This window comes from Rhinoderma darwinii, chromosome 1, assembly GCF_050947455.1.
Source record: "Rhinoderma darwinii isolate aRhiDar2 chromosome 1, aRhiDar2.hap1, whole genome shotgun sequence".
Classification (NCBI taxonomy): Eukaryota; Metazoa; Chordata; class Amphibia; order Anura; family Rhinodermatidae; genus Rhinoderma; species Rhinoderma darwinii.
The window spans coordinates 649,819,669-649,842,154 of NC_134687.1; the positions used below are offsets into that span (position 1 = coordinate 649,819,669).

General features: G+C 42.4%; 1 protein-coding gene and 1 pseudogene across 2 annotated transcripts in view; both read right to left on the reverse strand.

Moving 5' to 3' along the window:
* The window catches only part of LOC142698297 (uncharacterized), a 617,727-nt pseudogene that overhangs the window by 589,670 nt on the left and 5,571 nt on the right, over positions 1-22,486 (reverse strand).
* Positions 1-22,486, reverse strand: part of LOC142675554 (oocyte zinc finger protein XlCOF29-like) — a 445,104-nt gene that overhangs the window by 412,416 nt on the left and 10,202 nt on the right. The window lies entirely within an intron of this gene.

Sequence of the window (22,486 nt, forward strand, 5' to 3'; positions counted from 1 at the left end):
GCTCTATAAAGAGAGGGAACACCCCCAACCTCCACTGTAGCAAGATTCATGGACCTATTAGGACAAATACGTCAACATTTTTATTTATTTTTAAATGAAATTGAGCCACACTGTCCTCCTCAATATATACAATAATCAGCCATAACATTAAAACCACTGACAGGTGACGTGAAGAACATTGACAATGGCGCCTGACAAGGGAGGAGATATTTGGTAGCAAATGAACAGTTTTAAAAGTTGATGTGTTGGAAACATGGGCAGGCAAAAGAATCTGAGCGACTTTGACAAGGGCTAAATTGTGATGGCTAGACGAACTGGGTCAGAATCATCATCTCCAAAATGGAAGGTCTTCTGGGGTGTTCCTAGTATGCAGTGGTTAGTACGTATCAAAAGTGGTCCAAGGAAGGACAACTGGTGAAATGGTCATTGATGTGCGTGGGGAACAAAGGCTGGCCGTCTGGTTCGATCCCACAGGAGAACTACTGCAGAACTATTCAAAAACATAATGCTGGCTATGATTGAAAGGTGTCGGAAAACACAGAGCACCTCTCATTGTAGCCAGCCGTGTGTACACAAGCGCCATTTTGCAGGAACCAGCATACTACAGTGCCTGAGGAAGGTCAAGGATATGACCGAAAGGTTACTGGCAAAATAAAAAATATCTACCTTGAAAATTACTCCCGTTGGTGTGCATTGTGCATTCTTCATACCTTACTGGGTTGGGCCCCTACGTATGCACCCACCTGGTTCTATCTAGCCCTCGACAAACTGGAACACATAGAGCATTTCAGCTCACTGCATTTAGACCTGCATCACTGCGGACTAGCCCTAGTGCTGATACCTGTCCTCTGGCAAAAGCTTCTACAATGGGCATCAGAAATGGACCATAAAGCAATGGAAGAAAGTTGCATGATCTGGCTCTGTCACCACATTATAAGTGGCCTATATTGTACACGATGTGATCGGCGCTGTAATGTAGATTACAGCAGTATTTTTTTATTTAGAAAAACGATCATTTTTGACGGAGTTAAGACCTATTTTAGCTTTATGCTAATGACTTTCTTAATAGACAACTGGGCGTGTTTTACTTTTTGACCAAGTGGGCGTTGTGGAGAGAAGTGTATGACGCTGACCAATCAGCATCATACACTTCTCTTCATTCATTTACAATCACATAGTGATCTTACTAGTGTGCAGTCACATACTCACACACTAAAGTTACTAAAGTTACTGAAGTGTCTTGAGAGTTAATAGACATCGCGTCCAACCAGGACGGGATGTCTATTTATCGCTGCCGACACTTCGCTAACGTTAGTGTGGGAGTTAATGACAGCAAGCGTGATTTAAAGCTTGATCTCGCGAGTTTACGCTTGCTGTGCTGTAAATTCCACACAAACGTTAGCGAAGTGTTGGCAGTGATGTCTATTAACTCTCAAGACACTTCAGTAACTTTAGTGTGTATGTGACTGCCCACTAGTAAGATCACGGTGTGCTGTGTAAATGAATGGAGAGAAGTGTATGACGCTGATTGGTCAGCGTCATACACTTCTCTCCACAATGCCCACTTGGTCAAAAAGTAAAACACACCCAGTTGTCTATTAAGAAAGTCATTAGAATAAAGCTAGAATAGGTCATAACTCCGTCAAAAATGATGGTTTTTTTTTATATAAAAAACACTGCTGTAATCTACATTACAGCGCGGATCACATTATGTAGGAGATAGGGCACTAATAATGTGGTGACAGAGCCTCTTTAACTTTTACATCAAACGAATGGCCGGGTGCGTGTGTGTCGCTTTCCTGGGGTAAAGATGGGAAGAACTACTGTAGAACAAATTGCAGAGTGGCTGGCGGCTGAGGAAGTGAGATGCTTTCGGCAATGTTCTGCTGGTAAAACCTGGGTCCTGGCATTTATGTTATTAGATGTAATTTTGAAACATGCCACCTACCTAAACATGGTCATATATCAAGTAAACCCCTTCATGGCAGCAGTATTGTCAAATATCAGTGGCCTCTTTTAGCAGGATAATGTGCCCTGCCGTACTGCAAACATTATTCAGGAATGGTTTGAAGAACATGACAAAGAGTTCAATGAGTTCAAAGTGTTCAGGGCTCAAAGTGTTCACTTCAACTCCAAATTCCCCAGATCTTAATCTGATCGATTATCTGTAGGACACGCTGGAAAAACAAGTCCGATCCATGGAGGCCCGACCTCACAACTTACAGGACATAAAGGATCTGCTGCCAACGTCTTGGGCCAGATTCAACAGGAACCTTCAGAGGTCTTGTGGAGTTCCATGCCTCGATGAATCAGAGCTGTTTTGTTGGCATGAAGGGGACATACACGATATTAGGAAGGTGGTTTTATTGTTATGGCTGATGGGTGTATATCTTAGGCTCTGTGCAAACCAAGTTTTGAGCCTTCTGCTGGAGTAACACGTCAGTAGGACTCCCAACGTATACCTTCCACGGAAGGCTGCAACGTATCTCACTGTATAAACCTACAATGAGACACGTTGCCTATACAGCACCTTTCCCCTCACAGACAGAACTTCACTGCACAATACACGGTATAGGGGAACAAGGGTGATCTTTACTACTCCCATGCGGAAGATGCAGTCAGTATAACAGAGGTAAACAGTGATCACCCCACCTCGCCTTCACCTCTTCTATACGCCTCCTTGTTTCCCATATACTATGTATAGTTCATAGAAACAATGCCTGTCATGATGTATGTATTGTAGTTTGTTCCCCTCTTGCAGCCACCTTATTCAGGGAGTATGTATTGTGCCCAGCTATAAGATGCAGGCTGGAAGTGCGGAGTGTTCTTGTCTGCGGCATGAGCACAGCTAGGTGGACTTGACTAAGCATGAGCCGGAGGCACGATATATACTGCTCTGCTGGTGTGACGAGAAAAAGAGGGTCACATCCACCGTGCACACTGCAGGCTCTATTATCTCTGTTCCAGAGAAGGTTATTCAAGGAGCAAGATCAGGTCAAGCATATCCCTCTTCCAATCCTCCGAGGTGGAGATACACAGTATTGCAAGGATTGAGTTCACCCAGGGAAGCTGCAGTGATAACTGTTCAGTTACATCACTGGAGCTTCTCACCTTATCCGTTTAACTGAGTCCTGTGACGGATGCCATATAGTGCCATCTGCCACCTATAGGCCCCCATTGTAAAAATAAAAAAAAGATATGTTTAGGTTGGAATAGTGTAGTGTACTACGCTATTCTATAGTTTTTTTTGCTGTATACTGACGTATATCAGCCCGACGAAGGCCAAACAGATGGTTCAGTGAGATACCTCAGGTAATGGTTCAAGGTATGGCCATAAGATTTCTTATATACAAAGATATTAAAATAATCCTATGGGCCAGTAACAGATGTGTATCAACTATGAATAATACGGTGGCAATGTATACTGCAGATAACACAATGATGTTAGTAGATGAGATTTTCTCCTTGTTTAAACTTTTTTTTTATTAAGAGTGATAGAATCATAAGAGGAGGGAAATGTAGGAGAACTTCACTATGGAATGACCACTTGGTCCATTTTGCCTGAATTTTGAATAATTAAATTAGCTTCAGAATTATTATTGGATTTTTGGATTAGAATATTTTGCTTTCTAAACACATTTCATTTTGGGCTGAGCTTTTGTTGGATAATATTGTCTCTAACTCACTGAGGATAAGGGGCCACAACTTCTTGATATATTTAGCTTCAGACACTGAAAATAAAAAAAAAGTAATATAGGATCATATGATTTACTGGCTTTTAATCACGAGCGGATTTCATTTAATGTTGTACTACTTACAGGCTATGTACACCTTTGAACTGAATTCTTTTTATTGTTCCTTTGCTTCCTAAATGTAAAATTAAGCAATTTACTAAATTAAAATGTCATTAAAAAGGGCCTACCACTTGGCTGCTGTAGAGTCTGTGTAACTCCTGTAGACAGCTAGTCTCCTGCAAATTTTAACTCAAATCCGTCACTCCACTGCTGCTTGTGGCTAACTCAACCGCTCTCCCTCCTCCTTTCTTTTTTTAGTGTTAGAGATAGCCGTGTGTGTGTGGGGGGGGGGGGGGTGTTGTACATAGCAGGTCGGAGTTTAGAGAAAGCATCTTCATAGCCTGTGAGCTCTCCTTCCTATCTTCTCTATGATACTGACAGCTTGTGTGATCTTGTCTGTGCAACCCTCCGCTGCTATCTCTAACACTGAGAGAAGGGAGGGGGAAGAGCAGTTGAGTCAGCCATTAGGAGCAGTGCACTGACGGGTTTGAGTTAGAATTTGCAGGAGACCAACTGTCTACAGGGGTTTTGCAAAGTCCACAGCAGCCAAATGACAGGAAATTGTAATGAAGACTATTTAGAAAGCTGCTTAATTTTGCACTGAGGAAGAAAATGAACAAAAAAAAAATTTCAGTTCAAAAAGGTGTACATAGCCTTTAAAAGGAACTGGTTAGTAGGTTTAAAGAGGCTCTGTCACCAGATTATAAGTGCCCTATCTCCAACATAATCTGATTGGCGCTGTAATGTAGATAACAGCAGTGGTTTTTATTTTGAAAAACAATCATTTTTGAGCAAGTTATAAGATAGTTTAGATTTATGCTAATGAGTTTCAAAATGGACAACTGGGCGTGTTTTTACTTTTTACCAACTGGGTGTTGTACAGAGGAGTGTATGACGCTGACCAATCAGTGACTAATCAGTGTCCTACACTTCTCATTGTTCCAGCCCAGCTTCTTTCACTGCACAAACACACTGCTGTGGATCATGCTGGGCTGGAATAATGAGAAGTGCAGGACACTGATTGGTCAGCGTCATACACTACTCTGTACAACACCCAGTTGGTAAAAAGTAAAAACACGCCCAGTTGTCCATTTTGAAACTCATTAGCATAAATCTAAACTAGCTCATAACTTGCTCAAAAAATATAGTTTTTCAAAATAAAAACCACTGCTGTTATCTACATTACAGCGCCAATCAGATTATGTAGGAGATAGGGCACTTATAATCTGATGACAGAGCCTCTTTAAAGCCACTAAACCACCAGTATGCTGTCATTAAGTCAGAGTTTAGCGTTCTAAACCTGCCTACCTAAAAAAACACGACATTTAGAGAATGGTTAGTAAAGTAAATTACAACTTATCAGAAGAAGTTCAGCAGCATCGGGTGCATGCTCATATGAAGCCGAGGACACTACACCTCGTTTTACTGTACATGCGCAGCGAACTGTCATCTGCTACATATGCGCCTGATGTCCCTCCCGAGCTCCTTTCGGTAAGTTGTAATTTACTTTACTAACTATTCCCTAACCTCTTTTTATAAGGTAGGCAGGTATTAAACACTCGACCCCGGCTGCATAATGGTATGCTGGTGGTTTAGTGGCTCCAAACCTACTGACAGGTTCCCTTAGTTATTATTGACTGATCAAGGTTTCTTAGAAGGTGTGAGCCTCTACTGTTTCGATATCAATATATTTCTATATTATTAATTATGGTATAAAATCAGCTGCACGTCCTGAATATGTTATAGAATCACTGGTTGTGCAATTCCCAAAAGTCTGCTAGAGACCGTCAGGAGTAAGCGTGCCAATAAAACCGCAACCCCAAATCTGTCACAACTCTGATCGACAGAATCTAAGGCTACCCTGAGGCATTCGCCAGAGCTCACCGCAAGGCGGGATGGTTTTTGATGCACAGAACCCAGGTTGTTCTAACAGAGTTCAGTGTTCGATGAAGGGTGCAATGAAGGCTACACCTGAACAGGTAACCAGACAGCCAGAGGGTAAACAGAAAGTCCAAAACAGTGCGAGTGAATATCAGGTACAGCAGAGGTCAGAACCAGCCTGGAGCACATAACCCCTTGTTTACCGGTTTTGGTTAACGAGAGACAAGCCGAGGTCAGTTTCCAAGAAGTCCAGAAGTCTAGGGCACAGGGTAAGTGAGAGCTTGATCACAACAGCTAAGAAAGGAGAAAATTCACAAGCAAATAAAGAGGGAGGAGGCCAGGTATAAATACCCCATCCTACACATGACAGGAAGAAGACAGAGAAGTGGTATAGGATCAGGAAGTAAAAAGAAACGACCCAGAAGCTACATCAGTAGTCATGGCGATCTTAAAGACACAGACATTTCCTAACAGAATACAGTTAAATCAGAACAGAATCTTAAGGGCGTCTGGTCTCCTTACACAAGGTTAGAAGCTCATACCGCAAATGACAGGGGGCTGATATTAACCCCTTCCAGCATCGCTCCTTACATGTTCTGCACAGACAGGAGGTAAAGTAACGAACGTCTGTTTGGAGCTCAGGCATTGTTCCCACCAGGAACGTCTGACAAACTCTCAGATTTTATGAGCAGGATGACAAAGGAGAATCATTCTGTGTCGGCGGGGGAAGCAGGACTCACGGGCTCTCTCTAGGAGTCCTGGCAGCATTTATACCGTTCTTTACATGAAAATACTAAATTATGTCATAGAAATCGTTATATCCCAGATCTCAGCGTCTGCCCCCCCCCCCCCCCCCGATCCTATGCTGCCCTCTGATAGGGGAACATAAGAGACCTGACACATCCAGACTAAATGGATTGTTCTAACTGGACAAATCTTCTAAAATAGGAAGCTGGTCCAGAGAGTAGCCGTGCACGATGAGTCCAGCTGCTGAACGATCCAACTATCAGCTGATATCCCCGGACAAACCTGTGGGCGGTCACATAATTAATATGTATGTAATATTACACAACTCGCAATCACAAGAACACCAACAATATAATACAATGGAAGTCGCTCTTTAACCCTCTCACTGATTGTCCGGAGCTGTGCTCATGCAGGAGGAAAAGTACTGAGTACAGCTCGAACAGTAGTGTTACTGCAGGGAGAACGGCTTGTAATAAGCAGCAGCTTCTCCCTGCACAGTAACAGTAAAGTTTAACAGTCCATGACCACCCTGACCAGGTCTTGCTGCTGGATTCCGCTTGTTCTTGAGTTCAATTCCCCTGAAACTCCATTCCAATAAAATGTTGAAAATAAAATGTAACAGAGTTTATAAAAAATATATAGAATTATATCTCCACACACACATTGTTCAACCTGTTTTACTTACATTCGGACAGATCCCTAGATCCACATTCCTCGTTACTACCAGTCACCCTGTGTATTTTGTCTTACAAGGAAGATCTTTAACCCTTTCTTATATCTCTCCGCACTTTACCATTACCAAATCCTGTGGGAGCAGGTTCCATAACTTTACCGTTCGGACATTGTGTGCGGTTTTAGGACTTTGTGATGAAATTGCACTTCCTTTAATCGTAAGCAGTGACCCCGTGTTCTCCGCTGGGTACATGAATAGAATAATTTATTACATTGTTTTATAGGGACATTTCCATATTTATATAAATATATCCCCTCCCCCTCAGCCTTCTCTTCCCTAGGAGAAATGCATTTAGTTTTGATGGCCTTTCTTCAAAACGGAGATCTTCCAGACCTCGTATTATCCCCAAATGGAGAAATGGTGGCAGAAATTTCTGTGATTGTCCAACTCATGTGAATGTGGTTACTAAAAATTCATGTACCTACTGCAGAAAGAACCACATTCAGATATATGGAAACTTCTGCGTGTGAACATAACCTAGTGCAGCACTGCAGCAAAGCAAGGAATGTGTGATCAGAGATCAGGAATCACGTCTGTATATACTGTATATACGTCTGTTAAATTAACACCTCAAAAAATAAACAAACAAAAGACTTCACCTTGGAGATCATCTACCTGTTGAGCGGAGAGGTAAACTTTTCTACATTATAGAACAAGTCACACATAGGGAAGGGACAATACATAATAGGAAGTAATAGGAAGAATCCAGTGTCCTGTATAACAGCATCCAGACCTTCCAAGTGACGTCAAGAAGCCAACAGCAGAAAAGCTGAAGATCAGCCACCAATATGGTCAGTTATGTCATGTCACCAATGCAGCGATAGTAATGACCAATGTCCCAACGGCCGCCCCGCGGCGATTTCGAGGAGAGCGGTTGGTTGGCACGGCTGCCTGGGGGCCTGACGAAGTCCCCCTGGTCCGCCATCTTTGTACTCCTATGAAGCTCTGCCTTCCGGCAGGGCTTCATAGGAGACTGTCAGAATTGTGATACACTGCAATACATTAGTATTGCAGTATATCGTGCAAGCGATCGCTAATTAAAGTCCCCTAGGGGGACAAGTAAAAAAAGTAAAAAACAGTAGAACAAAGTTTTTTTGACAAATAAAAAAAAATTAAAAAATTAAAAGCTCAAATAAAGCCCCTTTACCCATTTTCCCTCAAGCACAATGTAAAAAATAAATAAAAAGCTAACATAACTGGTATCGACGCCTCCGTAAAAGTCTGAACTATTACAATATATCATTATTTAGTCCGCACGGTGAACGCCGTAAAAAATTGAAAACATCAGATTTGCTGTTTTTTGGTCCCTTCTTCTCCCACAAAAAATTTAATAAAAAGTGATCAAAAAGTCTCACGTACCCCAAAATGGTACCAATATAAACTGCAGCTTGCTCCACAAAAAATAAGCCCTCACACGGCTAAATCGACAGAAAAATAAAAACATTATGGCTCTCAGAATGTGGTGACAAAACTCAAATTTTATTTTTAACAATAATTTTTTCCCTGTAAAAGTAGTAAAACTATATAAATTTGGTATCGCTGTAATCGTATTGACCCGCAGAATAAAGTTAACATGCCATTTTTACCGTACGGTGAACGCCAAAAAACAAAACCACCCAAAAGGTTGAGGAATCACTGTTATTTTCCTATTCCACCCCACATATATTTTTTTCCCGTTTCCCACTACATTATATGGTACAAAAAATGGTGCTGTGAAAATCTACAAATCGTCCCGCAAAAAACAAGCCCTTATACGGCAATATTGATGGGAAAATAAAACAGTTATGCCTTATGGAATGTGGGGAGGAAAAAACAAAAGTGAAAATCCGAAAAATGGCTGCGGAGGGAAGGGGTTAACAGAGATCTGCCATTTTTGTTTCAACAGTGTTTTCATTGAGTTCTTTTTTTGAAAAAAAACAAATCAGAACAATAACCCATACGATCAGATTGTACAAATTGTACAGAAGCATCAGAACATAAAATCAAGGTGTATCAATAATACAAAAGGAAACATGCGCTATGCATAGAAAAATGCATAATAAATTGTAATCAGTGTGCCCCTTGCATGGGACCAACAAGACAAGACAGGGGAGGGGGAAGAACAGTAGGAAGGGGTTTAGAGTAGAACCATATATGCAGTTGGTCAAGGGTCTATCCTGAGGACAAAGGGAGCCAATACAAGTCCCATGGGTCCAAAATTAGTTTAAATCGGTCCAGGGAGTTGGATAACGATGCAGTCAAATATTCCATAGTGCGAATTTCTCTAATTCTAGTCAACAAGTCAGTGTTGTTGGGTGGTGTGGTTTGTTTCCACTTCCAGGCAATAAGGGTTTTGGCTGATGTGAGGAAGTGTTGAAATAGGCGGGCTAGATGTTTCCCTACAGACTGAGGGATGTTTAGCAAATAATACAGGGGATCCAAGGGAATATCCTGTTGTAGCACCATACCCAAGCCCAAAGAGGGACCATCTGTGAGGTATTACCCCCAGGTATAGTAGGGGTGTATAATATGGAGGTTAAGGAGGGGCGTACTGATGACAAATTAAAGCGTTTCTTGCACACCTCCCAGACCTCTCTCTGAAATCTCATGGAACCCTGAAGTGTAGATGAGAGCAAGTCAAGGGGATCATCCCATAGCAGAGTGTTGGGATGAATCGGAGCCATCCAAAGTTTCTCAATTTCGGTCCACTTAGTATATGCTCTAGGGGCGCTCAAAATGGGATGCAACGTAGATGAGCCGCCCAGTAATATGGATGATTGCATTGCCCTCAATTCCATCATGGGCACCGCCACTGGCAGCGTCTCGAAAAAATACAACAATTCGGGAAGCAAGGTCATTTTAACCATCACGATGCATCCAAAAAAGGACATAGGGAGAGAATACCACCTGACCATTTGTCTACATAAATCAGCGAAATGAGGAGGAAAGTTGGTCCTATAAGCTGAGGTGTATGAGGAGGTGAGTTGGACCCCTAAGTAAGTAATGGAAACTCCTCTTCAATTATATTTGTAGTTCTGTTTAAATAGTTGGAGGGTATGAGGGGGGATGTTAATAGGGAGTGCATCTGTCTTGGTCACATTTGTTTTATAGCCCAATAGTCTCCCATATGTGTGGAGGATGTTGGTGAAGTTGGGTAGGGAGGTGTGAGGATTCGTAATAGTCCGAAGAATGTCATCTGCAAATAGTGAGACCTTAAACTCTCTGTCATGTATCGAAACTCCCCTAATGTCCAGGGATAGGCATATCTGGCCCGCTAGGTGCTCAATACAGAGCACAAATAGGAGTGGAGATAGTGGGCAACCTTGGCGCGTGCCATTCCATATAGGGAACAGAGGGGCAGTGGAATGTAAACGTTTAATAACCGCAGAGTAGAGACCACGCAGAACCATCAGAAAAGGACCGGAGATGCCATAGGCTCTCAAACATGAATGGCCACCCCAGAGGATCAAGCGCCTTCTCGGCATCAAGGCTGAGTACGACCGCTGGCTCCGACTGTTTGTTTAGAGCATCCATGAGGTCGAGTGTCCTTCTAGTGTTATCTCCTCCCTGTCTAAGGGGGATAAAGCCCACTTGGTTCTTATGGGTCAAAGAGGAAAGCCAAACATTAAGTCTATTAGTCAGGAGGCGAGTGAAGATCTTTAGGTCGGAGTTCAAAAGAGCTATGGGTCTATAGTTAGCGCAATCTGCGTTTTCTCTACCCGGCTTGGGGATCAAGGTGATGTGGGAGTGTAAGAGGGTATGAGGGATGGATGAGCCCTGTAGGAAAGTGTTAAACAAAGAGACCATCTTTGGAACCAGGAGCTCAACAAAGGTCTTATAATAAATATATGTGAAGCCTTCACCACCCGGCAGGTTCTTCAGAATATCTAAAAGCTCCTCCTGAGAGATCGGGGCACTCAAAGAGGAAAGCTCCTCCGTAGTGAGTTTTGGAACATTACAAAGGGATAGATAGGCACTCAAAGTTTCCTGGCGACGGCCTGGGTCTATGGGTAGTGTGGAGGGTAAGTTAGGTAGGGCCTTATAGTAATCCTGAAAAAGTGTGGCGATAGTATCGGGATGGAGTTGGAGGAGACCTGTATGGTCCCTCACAGCTTGCAGAGTTCGATCAGGTTTTTGACCCCTCAATAGTTGTGCTAGGAGGGTGTGAACCTTATTGCCCCTGTCATAATAATGTTATTTAGTGTAGAGGAGTAACTTTTCTACACTCTTCATGGCTAAAGCTTTGAGCTGAGCTCGGGCCTCAATTAGTCTCCGCAATGTGGACACAGCCGGGTAATCCCCTATCACCCTTTCTAGTTTTGATTTTTTCTTTAAGAAGTATGTAGCGTTTTGCCGTAGAGTCTATTTTTAACCTGGAGCCCATGACCATACAATGTCCCCTCTGTACCGCCTTATGGGCTTGCCATAGAGTGGAGATAGAGACCGAGCCTTCATTATGTTCGTAAAAGTCCCGTGAGTGTGTGCGTAGTTCATCTCTGAGGGTAGGGGTTTTAACTAGTAATTCGTTCAGTCGTCAGTGACATGCTCTCGTTGGGGGGGGGTCTACCGATTGTCAAGTTTACTGATGCGTGGTCCGACCAGGATATGGGTTCAATGGTGGATGATCGCAGCAGACGGTGGGCAGGAATGTTACCAAAAAAGTTGTCCAGACGAGTATGGGTGCTGTGGGTATTTGAGAAGAACGTCTAGGATCTTTTGCCTGGATGGTCCACTCGCCACAGGTCATAAAGGTGGTGTTCTCTAATAAATTGCCTAAAGCGAGTGGAGAGTCTGGCAAGGGTGGGGGATGGATCAATGTGAGAGGGAGAGGCCCTGTCCATTGACGTTGAGAGCTAAGTATTGAAGTCTCCACCTATTAGCCAAGACCCCCTAGCGAGATGTTGTTGCTTGGAGAGGACCTTACGTAGAAAGGCAATTTGGGATGTATTAGGAGAGTAAACATTACAGAGCACAATAGGTTGACCAGATAGGGTTCCTTCTAAAATAATGTACCTGCCGCGTAGGTCTAAGTGCGAAGCATGAACCTGGAGTTGGCATGTGCGGGATATTAAGCTGGCAACCCCTGCCATTTTATGACCCGAGGAGGCGGAGTACACAACAGGATTTGTTCCTTGTGCGAAACGGAATGAGCCGGCAGGGTCTAGGTGTGTGTCTTGTAAGATGGCAACTGCATCTGCTCTAAGGGATTTCAGTTCTCTAAGGACTAACTTACATTAAGTGTAATAAACTAAACCATGGTCATATATGTAGGGAGGGCTAGTAGCTAATAATGAGAGTGTAGGTGTATGCAGCTCACTGTTATGTAGAGAAGAGCTGTATCCAGGTTTCGCAGTCAACATGACTTCAAAACACTCATCTTCCAATGGCTTCATCGGGATATATAAGGTTACAACGTCCATTAGTACAAGAAGCTGTGTAGGGAGGGAAGGAAATACAAGGGTAGAGACAAACCGGTGGAAAAAAACATGTATTGTTAGCAACATGAGAAAAACAATATGTAGTAGGTGTAGAACGTAAACTGTTGCCAGGGAATATGAACTACCCTGGGGTGGGTGATATTGAGGCAGGACAGAGAAGCGTATAATACAATATTACGATCTGCAACTCACTCTGTCTACAGAGGGAGAACTGCTAAGATTATACCCTAGGATGGCATACAGCAGTAGAATGGCAGCAGCAGGTGGGATCTGTGTTGTTAAAATTCACAGCCAGTAAGTAGGGGGGAGGTAACCTTTAGCATAACCTGCCCTGCCACAGTATAAATAAGAAAATAGGTAATCATAAGTCAGCCTAAACATTTAAGTGTGAATAAAAGGTGCGAATCAATAGGTGTCCGAATCTTGCCCTAGGAGATGTGCAGGCAACAGCAAATGTTCCAGTGTCCCTCAAGGGGGGGGGGGGCAGATCTCTGGGGGCGCCTTTGTGGTGACCCTATGGGGGGAGAATTCCTCCATTTGTTGCGGACTGACTGCCAGACTGGAGGTGGAGGTGAAGGAGGGAGAGGGATCTCCCAATCTTGTAGTTTGGGAACAGGAATTCTTAGCGAGTCACAGAAGTGAGGGAGATCTCCGTGGGTTCTTAAAGTGTAGCTAAACGTTTGACAAACTTCTGACATGTCATAGTGACATGTCAGAAGTTTGGATTGGTGGGGGTCCGAGCACTGAGACCCCCACCAATCGCTAGAACGAAGCAGCGGAAGCGCTCGAGTGAGCGCTCAGCCGCTTTGTGTCTGTTCGGCTTTTTCTGGAAATAAATGTTTTGGCGTACGAACATCCGTTTTCCGGAAAAGACACGAAGTGACTGAGTGCTTATGAGCGCTTCAGCTGCTTCGTACTAGCAATTGGTGGGGGTATCTGTGCTCGGACCCCCACCAATCCAAACTTCTGACATGTCGCTATGACATGTCAGAAGTTTGTCAAACATTTAGCTACACTTATCATCGTGGAGCCATCTTTCCAGGCAGTGAGGGAGAACGATAAGCCCCATCTATAGTTGATGTTACGATTTCTCAGAGTAGCGAAAAGAGGGCGATCCATTAGAGGTCTGGCCTTGGACATGACATCCTTCTTAGTACAAAAGTCCTGTACACAACAGATAACATTTTGTGGCTGAAAGATTATCGATTTTGGCTTCAACGCTCAGTGCGCTCTATCAAATGGTATTTTGTGGGTGGACAGGGCTCCCAACATGTTATTAACCCCTTCCCCCTGCTTGCATTCTGGGCCCTAATGACCAAGATTTTTTTTTACGTTTTTCCATCATCTCATTCCAAGAGCTATAACTTTTTTATTTTTGTATCGACAAGGTCTTGTTTTTTGCGGGACAAGTTGTACTTTTTAATAGCACCATTTTGGGGTACATAGAATTTATTCATTAACTTTTATTAACTTTTTTGGGGGGGATAGAAGAAACCCTGAAATTTCACCACTCTTTTTTTTTTTTGCGCCCTAAATCTACGTCGTTTACCGTGTGGTATAAATAACACAACAACTTTATTCAATGGGTTGTTACGATTGCAAAGATACCAAATTTGTATAGATTTTGTATTTTTACTACTTACACAGTAAAAACACTTCTTTTTCAAAATTATTTTAAGAGCCATAACTATTTTATTGTTCCGCCGATGCAGTTGTATGAGGACTTTTTTTTTGTGGGACAACTTGTAGTTTTTATTAATACCATTTGAGAGTAGATGCGACTTTTTGATCACTTTAATCACTTTTGTTTTAAGTCAGGATTAACAGAAAACAGCAATTTTTCCATTGTTTTTTATTTAATTTTCTATGGCGTTCACAGTGCGGGTTAAAGGACAAGTGTCGCAAAAACATTTTTTTTATATAAATTTGCTTTTATTGTCTTATTTAAATAAATTTTATTTATTTGTGTTTTACTTTTTCTAACTTTGACTTCACAATGGGGGCTGCCATTTTTTTTTTCATCTCTGTATGTGTCGATTAACTACACATACAGTGATGGATTACGGCACATACATCCCCATAGAGAATGCAAACGGGAACCGTTCCATTCACTATGGTGCACGCCGTCTGTGTGGGAACGCATAAAGTCGAAAAGGAAGGTCTTCGGCTGAGCGACATCCGGCGCCATTTTCATGTTGACCGGAAGCCGCGGCCAGACAGTTAGATGACTACTTCCGGTCGCAAGTGTTCAGAAGCAAGGACTAGGAGCGGAGGGTGCGGCGACGGCAGGAGCAGGTAAGTTGTGTTTGTGTTTTACTGTGTGATTACCACTGTATGTAAGCCTACTACACTGTGCATTCGCTCAAAAAATGGCGGCACACAGTGTAGGAGGTTTGAACATTCAACCCCCTCCTTTCTCCTGGCACTAGCCAGGATAAAGGAGGGGGATTAATTGAGCACACTAGAGCGAGTGTGTCTTCTCCAATTTTGCAGCATAAAGCAATGAGGTTGCTTTACCACATGCCAATGCTGCAATTTTGGGAATTGCTCCCTCTAGTGACCAGCACATGGAAATATTATAAATTAGAATCTAATTTATAATATTTCCTGACTTGTGAAAAAATTAAAACAATGTCTAATCATGTATATACTGTTTAACTAAAAAAAACAACTAATAATTTCCTAGCGACACATTCCATTTAAATAATGTAACAGCTTTATAGTCGGGGTCGTTACGGACGCGGCGATACCAAATATGTGTGACTTTTTAGCTTTATTGTGTTTTTTTTTTTTTATAGTAAAGCATTTTGTAAGGGGAAAAACTGGGTTTTTCATTTTTTTTTATTAACTTTATTCAACTTTTTTACTAGTCCCACTAGGGGACTTCACTGAGATCCTCCGATCGCTATTATAATACAATTAATTACTGCCTGTCCGTTTAAAACGGACAGGCATCTGCTAGGACATGCCTCTGTCATATCCTAGCAGGCAGTCGTTACAGGCAGATCTGGGGGCCTTTAGTAGGCCCCCGGCTGCCATCGGAGACACAGACAATCGGCGATCTTATCGCCGGGTGTCAGTGGGATGAGAGGAAGCTCCCTCCCTCTCTCCAAAACCACTCAGATGCGGTGCACGCTATTGAGCACCGCATCTGAAGGGTTAAACGGGTGAAATCGATACTAATATCGATCTCACACGTTCAAGCAGGGACGCCCCCAGCTGTCAGCTACATCTGGCAGCTGAGAGCAGGGAGATTTCACGGCTCCCTGCTGTTTACTTTATTCTAATGCAGCGCCGTGGAATGGCGGCGCTGTAGAATAAAGCCCATTAATGACCGCCGTGAAAAGGCGGTCATTAAGGGGTTAAAGATAGTCTCTAACGTGAGATGGAGGTCCTCTGTTCCCAAAGTCTCAGGTACACCTTTGATTTTAATATTGTGTCGGCTTCCTCTGTTGTCTAGGTCCTTTAGATGAAATTGCATGTACCGAACAGAAGTGGCCTGAGCAGAAACCATAGACTGGAGGGCAAAGACACGGAGTCTAGTATTATCGTGGTCGTCCTCCAATGTCTCCTCTCTCATAGCAATTTGATGTAGATCTTGTCGGACCGTGGTAAGTTCTGAATGGAAGGTTTCTTTTACCTCCTGGATCAAGTTTTTGAAGTCTCCTTTGGTAGGGAGTTGGAAAAAATATTCCCGCCACAATTATGGTAAGTCAGTCGACGACATGTCAGGGTCATCTTGCTCAGAGTCCAACATGGACACTGGCGGAGCCTGAGCATAGAAGGACAGAGATGGAGTGTCCCCAAGATCATCTCCCATAATAAACTGCCAGGAAGGGTTGTAGGAGGGATGATGTTCTCCAGGTTAAATGGCTCAACACCAAGGCGACTGATGCAGAAGACCAGTCCAGAAGGAACAACATTAAAGTCTGGAGCATTCCTGGAGTCTGTCACCCTTTGAACTTAAAGAGGCTATGTCACCACATTATAAGTGCCCTATCCCTTACATAATGAGATCGGCGCTATAATGTAGATAACAGCAGTGTTTTTTTATTTAGAAAAACGATCCATTTTCACCAAGTTATGAGCGATTTTAGCTTTATGCTAATGACTTTCTTAATGCCCAACTGGGCGTGTTTTTACTTTTGACCAAGTTGGCGATGTGAAGAGAAGTGTAAGACGCTGACCAATCAGCGTCATACACTTCTCTCCATTCATTTACTCTGCACGTAGTGATCCTGCGTTGTTCACTATGTGCAGTCACATACACACACATTAACGTTTCTGAAGTGTCCGGACAGTGAATAGACATCACCTCCAGCCAGGACGGAAGGTCTATTCACAATCCCGATACTTCGGTAACGTTTGTGTGGGACTTACAGCACAGCAAGCGTAATCTCTCGAGATCACGCTGTAAATGACAGCTTACAGCGAGATCACGCTCACGGTGCTGTAAGTCCTACACAAATATTAGCGAAGTGTCGGGATTGTGAATAGACATCCCGTCCCAGCTGGAGGTGATGTCTATTCACTGTCAAGACACTTCAGTAACGTTAATGTGTGTGTATGTGACAACAGATAGTGAACAACTCAGGATCACTATGTGTTGACTACATGAATGGAGAGAAGTGTATGACGCGGATTGGTCAGCGTCATACACTTCTCTCCACAACGCCCACTTGGTCAAAAGTAAAAGCACGCCCAGTTGGGCATTAATTAAGTCATTAGCATAAAGCTAAAATTGCTCATAACTTGGTTAAAATAATTGTCTTTCTAAATTAAAAAAACACTGCTGTTATCTACATTATAGCGCCGATCTCATTATGTAAGAGATAGGGCACTTATAATGTGGTGACATAGCCTCTTTAAGTTCAAACGGTGACAAACTCCAGGGATGCTCCAGACTTTAATGTTGTTCCTTCTGGACTGGTCTTCTGCATCAGTCGCCTTGGTCTTGAGCCATTTAACCTCTTCCTTTAGGGCATTGTATGCGTCCACTAGCTCGTTATGCGCTTTGGAAAAATCTTCCATCTTACGTTCCAAATGATCTGTGGGATCTCCCAGCACATTGACGTTAGAATGCATTTTGTGAACCAAGGAAGAGACGCTACTATTAATGCCATTTTAAAGCAGGACTAGCATGTTTTAAGAGTGTCCACTGTAATAGGAGCATCTGAGGAAAATTGGGTTGAGTCGCAATGGGTATTCACCGCAGTGTGAGATAGTGTGGCATCATCATCCTGCATGCTTTTTTTCTGTGCTGGGCCTTTGCTAATCGGCGAGGCCGAAGGAGAGAGTTCCGTTCACCATTTATGAGACAATGGATTGCTCCCCAGTTTGTAACTGTTCTTCCACAAGATGTTGGGAGCCCTCTGAAGGTGAAATATGCCAAAAGGAGTGGGGTAGTGAAACACTAGATTCGCCATCTGGCAGTTGATTAGAGCTGCCAAAATATTCAGTGAGTTTCCGAGGGGCCTGTTTGCCTTTGCGTTTAGTCATGTTGCCTGTCCCTTTAAGTCCCAAGATCAAGACTAAAAAAAGAAGTTTAGGTTGGACAAAGATTGTCGCTTGTTCAAGAAACCGTAAGGACACTGTAAATTTATACCGCTGCTTGACAGGCACGTTAGGCCACAATATTTCACCACTATCAGGATCCAGAAAGGATTTAATTATAGTGCAGATGTCTTAGGGCCTATTCATATAGGAAATTATTGTCCAGCAGGCATGAATACAATTCCACATGGCAGTTACTACTGGCAAAGTGAAGGAGATAGAAACAGTGTAAAAATCTGTGGAAATGTACGGATCGTGACAATAGACTGGATGTGAGGTTTAGGTATTCCTACGGAGATGTGTGGAGCACATGCGGCCTGGCGTGCATGGGAACGTAGGACCGGTATAAATTTAGTCCGCTGCTTTGTAGGCCAAGCAGAGAAAGACTTTAAATAGACAATAATCCTCAAGAATTCACTTGAGCACGGTTATGAAGTTCCCAGCCAGGGGGATGATGTTACAATTGCGGTAGGAACCCAAGATGGAAGGGGATTACCTCCAGTCAGCAAGTCCGTGTACAAGTGGCAATCTTTACCATTCCCCACTCCTCGTGCTCTCAACTCCGGTCGGCGATTCCCTCTGTCACAAGCAAAGATACCTGGCAAGGTACTCAAGGCTTTAGTGCTGCAGGAGTGTCAGAAAGAAAGGTTAACTGTGCCGAGAGACGCTTAGAGCCGATAATGCAGCAGGAGCTGTAAGGTCAAGCAGCAATTCTTGTCAGCAGCCAGGCTCCACCCCTTTTCTAGTAGTTTTAGTCCCTTGGTGGATTCCCTTCTTATTTGTTGTTGATTTTTTTATATTAGTTTTTGGGGCCATTTTTTCATGGTTCAAGGTCTTTCTGCTTTTTGTGTTGTTTAACACAGATTTTCAATCGTCTGGAGTACATATAGGGTATGTAATAATTAAAACGTTTCAGAGATTTTCTGCTCCTTATATCCTGTATATCATGTTTACGAGTAAGGCAAAGTTCAGTCCCCAGAAAAGATACATTACAGAAATACAATGAGATTCACTGCTGGCCATTGCAGTGATATCATCTGCATTGTCCTCGTTAACACTTTCTCCTGAACTAACGAGAACATCACAGAAATTATGTTAGCAGGTCATTTTGTGGCAGGGTTGAAATGCAGTGGAAATAGGGTTTTTGTGATTAAGTTAAAGTGTAACTAAACTTTTGACAAACTTCTGACATGTCAGACGTTTTGATTGGTGGGGGTCCGAGCACTGAGACCCCCACCAATTGCTAGAACGAGGCAGCTGAAGCACCGATACATTTATATCCAGAAAAAAAACTGAACAGACACGAAGCGGCTGAGCGCTCATACGAGCGTTTCAGCTGCTTCATTCTAGCGATTGGTGGGGGTCTCATTGCTCGGACCCCCACCAATCCAAACTTCTGGCATGTCACTATGACATGTCAGAAGTTTGTCAAATGTTTAGCTACACTTTAATTTTCATGGCAAAGAATGACTTTGCAATTCATCTGATCACTCTTCATAACAATCTACAGTTAATACAAATTGCCACAATAAAAACTGAAGCAGCAAACTTTGTGAAAATTAAAGTGTGTCACTCTCAAAACTTTTGGCCAGGACTGTGTAGCTGACACCCATTGGTGATGGTGCGGCTTCTCTCCTGTGTGATTTCTCTCATGTCCAACAAGATGTGTTTTCGTGTAAAACATTTTCCACATTCTGAACATAAATACAGCTTCTCTCCTGTGTGAATTCTCTCATGTAAAAGTAAGATTTTTTTTTTTATGTCTAAAGCACTTCCCACATTCTGAACATAAATATGCTTTTACCGGTGTGACTTCTTTAATGTCTAACAAGATCTTATTTTTGTGTAAGAGATTTCCCACATTCTGAACATGAATATGGCTTCTCTCCTGTGTGACTTCTCTCATGTCTAACAAGATGCGATTTAGCTGTAAAACATTTCCCACATCCTGAACATGAATACGGCTTCTCTCCTGTGTGACTTCTCTCATGTGTAATAAGATGTGATTTTTGTGTAAAACATTTCTCACATTCTGAACATGAATATTGCTTCTCTCCTGTGTGAATTCTCTCATGTTTAACAACATCTGATTTTTGTGTAAAACATTTCCCACATTCTGAACATGAATACGGCTTCTCTCCTGTGTGACTTCTCTCATGTCTAACAAGATGTGATTTTTGTGTAAAACATTTCTCACATTCTGAACATGAATATTGCTTCTCTCCTGTGTGAATTCTCTTATGTTTAACAAGAACTGATTTTTGTGTAAAACATTTCCCACATTCTGAACATGAATATGGCTTCTCTCCTGTGTGAATTCTCTCATGTAAAGTAAGATTAGTTTTATCTCTAAAGCACTTCCCACATTCTGAACATGAATACGGCTTATCTCCTTTGGGAATTTGCTGATGAGCCCTGAGTTTTTTAACCCCTTTCCGACTTTTACTTGTGGTAACAATCTGTGATTGGTCAGGAGAAGGTTCCTCATGATTAGGGGAATTATACGATAGATCTGTACTGTGAAGTCCTGGATGTACATTAAGGGCAATGCTGTTTTCTCCTGAAGGCTGCTGCTTGATATCCTCTTCATAATTTATCGAAAACATGAAGTTTCCCTCAGAGTTCTTACTGGCATCTTCTGTTAGGATTAAAAATGGATTTTGTGATTTTATATTTTTCAAACCACAAAGTAGACAAATTTCTGACATATAAGGCTGCATGCAGTTTTTTTTATAGTCAATCAGAAGTGGATCCAGCAGGAAGGAAAGGTTTGAGCCATTCCCCTCAAAACCACCACTGGCTTTGGCTCAAAATCTGCGCAAAATACTGTCCAAAAAATTTGAATGCCTAATTCCAGCCTTTGAAAAACACTTTAAATGGTCAATATCTTTTAATAAAAAACTGGTGTCAATCTAATAGTATACCCGATATGTAGCAACTTTTCTATTTGCCATGTGCACTTTGCCCTAGATGTCTAATGTTTGCTGCAAGTTTTCCTCAGTAATTACTAATAATCTGCATGTACAGGGTTCTCACATCACGCTAAATATTTGTCTTTTGCAGAGAATTGCAGGAAATCGTGGCATTATGCTATGACCTCACAAAAATCGCGGCACAATTGTATAGTTTTGCTTTTATTTGCAACATTTTTCAAAGCTCTAAAATGCGGGTGCGACATCATAACATCGTTGGGGACTGAGTAGCGTGACTATTTTGAACTTTTTGATAAAAACACAGGTGTGCTCTAAAATCTATTAATGATGAAGTCCAGGATTCTGGCCTACACCCGGTCACCACTTATATAACGTAAACCTTAACTTGATAAAACAAAAATATTTAAAAACCATAACCTTGTCTGACAATCCCACCTGTCCTCTGCCAACATATTTGACCCTTTAATACCAATTGGGAATCACTTTATTACAAGAACCTAATATTGTCATTGACAATCTAATCTTGGCCACAGATAATGCGTCATGACACAAAGCACACATCTCCGGCTGAATTCACGGACATGGCAATGAGGTCTGTATATCCTAATGGCTGGACAGTAACCGGATCACAATTTTATAGAACATCTTTAGGATGTAGTGGAATATACAGAGTTAGGTTAGCAATGAGAATTTGTAATGAAGGTTTACGGTACCTTGTTATATAATTCCACTAAGAATTCAGGATATTCTAAGGGGAAAGAGGGTCCTATCAAGTACTAAAAAGGTGGACCTAGTGACGTGGCCTCTGAGTGCAGGTGATCATCACTGATACGTCTTTGTATGTACAATAAATACATGTGAAATATTAGCTTCCTGATAATCATGGATCTGGAAGATTGGATTACCCCCCCAAAAAAAAAATCCCCTTGTGACTTGTGTGCAGAGTTGTCATGGGGACCTTGTTCCTCAATTCTTGTCCCAGCCTCATATTAAATATAGAACTATAATGAGAATCTTTCTTCTCAGATGTTATTATTAGTGGATTAGTAATGGCAGGAAATAAATTTAAAAAGTACCAAAATGTATGTTTTTTGTTGTTGACTATAACAAAATTATCTATAAACCTTTCCTGCAAAATGTAAGTGATTGGCGGTATCTAGTTTCTCCACAAGGTGCTGACATTTAGGCTTTATTCAGACGAACGGGAAATACGCGCGTGCAACGCGCGTTGCACGGACTTACATTAGTCTATGGGGCCGTGCAGACATGTGCGTGAGTTTTGCGCTGCGTTGGTCCGTTGCAAAAAACTCACGACATGTCCGTCGATTCCGCGTTTTCAACGCATCACGCACCCATTGAAGTCAATGAGTGCGTGAAAACCACGCATGCCGCACGGAAGCACTTCCGTGCGAACTGCGTGATTCGCGC